Raw genomic sequence first — 3,630 nt, forward strand, 5'->3', positions numbered from 1 at the left:
CGCCCTCCAACTCTGCACCAGAGCGCATCTGGCCGTGCGGACATCCGTCCGGGTATGTTTCCTTTCTCTTTTTTAAATTTATGTCTTTCTCTGTGGGGGCGCGCCAGCGCACCCACTGGGTGTAGTCCCCGAGTTCCGGGCCGGCTGCTGAGCAGGCGGTTCGGAACTCCCTCTGGTGAGCTCCGAGTACTAACTTTTGCCTTTGCCGGCTTTTTGCAGGAATATCATAATCTCCGCGCCACTGCCTTCAACCGCAATGTCGAGGAGCTGAATAAGCGGACCGCCGACCTGACGGAAAGCCGAGGTGAGCTATTCCTTCCCTCTTCGCGGAGGCGCGCTGGCGCACCCGCGGGCTGTAGTCCCCGAGATTCGGGCTGACTGCTGAGCAGTCGGGCCGGATCTCTCCGGCAATCTAATTTCTTTCTTCTTTGCGGGGGCGTGCTGGCGCGCCCGCGGGCTGTAGTCCCCGAGATTCGGGCCGACTGCTGAGCAGTCAGGCCGGATCTCCCCGGCGATCTAATTTACTGATGACTTTCCTTGTCATCTTCTTCGTTCTTCAGGTGCCAACGCCGCCCTCCAGGAGCAGCTGGGCGAGGCCAACACTGCTCGTCGTGCCAAGGAGGAGGAGTGCGACAGGCTCGCCAAAGAGCGCGATCTGCTGGCGATGCAGCTGGCCGAGCAGAAAGAGTTGCTCTGGAAGGCGCAGGACGATGCCAAGTCGCGGGAGGATGCCCTCATGGCCGAGTTCGAGGTCGAACGCTCTGCCTGGACTGATCGGGAGGCGATGCTGACCTCCGGCTACCACGAGCTCGAGGACATTGTCGACGGTAAGTCTTTTTCGCTTCTTGGCCTTCCGACTTTGTGTCAGGCTGATCTCTGATTTTTCGACTATCTTCTTTTCTGTCTTGGCAGACTTCTTTCCCGGCCATTCACAAGCCGTCCCTCTGTCCATCGAGGCGGCTCGGGAGGCGCGAAGGGCGAAGGGTGAGGTGATTGCCGCCAACGCCCCCCGAACCATCGACGAGCAGCTTCTGAGCATCGGGGCTCGTCTTCGTCCTGCTCACCGCCTGCTGCGCCGTCTTCAGCGTGCCGGTGCCCAGGTGGTTGCCGCCCTGTGGCCGGACGTGCCGGCTCTTCGCACCGCCAGTCGGACCGCCGACTGGCTGGAAGTCGCTGCCGGCCGCCTTGAGGCTTGGAAGGGCTCCTCGGCCCGGGCCGGAGCACGCCGGGCCTTGGAGTTCGTCAAGGCGTGGTATCCGGGGCTGGACCTGGACCGCCTGGCCGCATTCCGGTCCGAAGCCCAGGCCGAGCTGGAGGCCGTAGAAGGCGCCCTTGTCGAGCGTGCGGCGGCCATCGCCGAGTACACGAACACCAGCGTCTTCGTGCCCGAGCGGACTGAAGGCGGCGAGGAGGCACCGCCGGACTGGTTCGGGATGAACCTGGAGTACGAGGAAGACTCGGCGGAAGTGATCGACTCCAGCGCCAAGGAGGAGGACGAGTCGAAGGACGGAGGAGAGGAGGAGGCGCCAGAAGACGAAGCAGGCGGCCAGCCTCAGCCCGATCGCGCCTCCAGCAACGAGCCGCGCGGGGACAAGGCGACCGCCACCGGAGGCGACCAGGCTGAGACCGCCCAGTCGACTGCCCCGGCATCCGACACCGTCATCACCTCCGATCCTCCGGCTCCAGTGACCGCCTCCTAGACTGCTTCTATTTATCTGTCTTCATTATTCTTTTGAAAGACTTGTTAGGTTCGAACAGTTCCACCCACGGGGTGTATCCTGAATTCTTATTCGGAGATTCAGCCGAGGGCCTATGTAAATATTTATCTAGTTTCCGCCTTTCCTTGCTTATTGCTCCTTAGACTTTTTCCTTTGCCGCCTTCCTTTAGTTGCCGCCTTGCCGGCTGGGCAGCCGCTCTGTGGACTGTCGCCGGGTCAAGTGCTTGGCTACTTCAGGAAGGCAAGTACTTAGCCATTTAGAGTTTCTTCTAGCAATTCGGCTAGGAAGCGACAGGCCGACTATTCGAGAGTCGGCTGTCCTTGATAAAAGTCGAGACGGCGAGCCGACTGCTCATGAGTCGGCTCGGTGGGGGGAGGCTGGTAGCCGGCTTGCGCTATGCATAAGCTTTTAGGTCCTTAGCCATTTTTCGTGCGTGCGCTCGTTCTTGCTTGTCCCCTGCCTACCGACAGTCGCTCTGCAAGCTGCGGCTTTCGACAGGAGACGGCTTGAGCGCAACACATTACTTGTCTGACCGCAGGAAGCATTTCATAGCGCAAGACGGCGAGTCCCCGGGCCGACTAGTCGGACCCGGTGCCAGACAGTATGATAAAAAAGAGCAGCATATTCGGAAGCGTAATTCTTATCATACAGATAATCAAAAAGGCAGTCCCCGAGCTCATCCCGGGGGGCCTAAGGTCTTAGTACTTTAATACAAAGAAGGTAGTGCGATACATACTGCATCAACTATAAAATCTTCAAAGAAGATTCGCGTTCCATGGGCGCTCTATTTCTTTGCCGGAGTCGTCCCTCTTGCGCGCTCGAGGCTTCTGAGCATCGATCAGATAGTAGGCGTCGTTCCCTAGCACCTTGCTGATGATGAAGGGACCTTCCCAAGGCGCCGACAACTTGTGTTGGCCGGCTGTTCTCTGAATCAGCCGGAGCACAAGGTCGCCCTCTTGGAACGATCTTGGCTTGACCTTGCGATTGTAGTATCGGCGCATACTCTGCTGGTAGATGCCGGACCGAATGAGTGCCAACAGTCGGCCCTCTTCCAGCAGATCGACGCCGTCTTGTCGTGCTTCTTCGGCTTCCTCTTCGGTGTACATGGAGACTCGCGGAGAGTCGAACTCTATATCCGTCGGGATGACGGCTTCGGCACCGTAGATGAGGAAGAAAGGTGTGAAGCCGGTTGACTTGTTTGGGGTTGTGCGCAGACTCCAGAGGACGGCAGGCAGCTCTTCGACCCAACAGCCGGCCGAACGCTCGAGTGGTTCGACCAATCGAGGCTTGATGCCGGACAGGATGAGGCCATTGGCTCGTTCCACCTGGCCGTTTGACTGTGGATGGGCAACGTACGCTAAGTCCAGTCGGATGCCCTGCATCGCGCAGAAACGAGCCAAGGTGCCCTTGGCAAAGTTTGTGCCGTTGTCGGTGATGATGCTGTGCGGCATGCCGTACCGCACCGTGATGTCGGCAATGAAGGTTACTGCTGTAGGCCCGTTCAATTTCTTCATGGGTTTTGCTTCCACCCACTTGGTGAACTTGTCCACCGCGACAAGCAAATGAGTTAGGCCGCCTCGGGCTGTCTTGAATGGTCCTACCATGTCCAGGCCCCAAACTGCGAAGGGCCAGGCAATGGGGATTGTCTTCAGCGCGGAAGCCGGCTGAAGGGGCTTGGAGCGGAACATCTGGCACCCCTTGCATTTTTGGACTAGCTCTCTAGCTTCTTCCAGGGCAGTCGGCCAAAAGAAACCGTGCCGAAAGGCTTTGGCCACGAGTTCCCTCGAAGCCGCATGGTGGCCGCACTCGCCCTGATGGATGTCTCTGAGAATCGCTTGGCCTTGCTCTGATTCTACGCAGCGCTGGTAGACACCAGTGACACTGCGCCTGACTAACTCTCTGTTGACTATG

Source organism: Triticum dicoccoides, chromosome 5B (genome assembly GCF_002162155.2).
Source record: "Triticum dicoccoides isolate Atlit2015 ecotype Zavitan chromosome 5B, WEW_v2.0, whole genome shotgun sequence".
In the NCBI taxonomy this organism is placed as follows: domain Eukaryota; kingdom Viridiplantae; phylum Streptophyta; class Magnoliopsida; order Poales; family Poaceae; genus Triticum; species Triticum dicoccoides.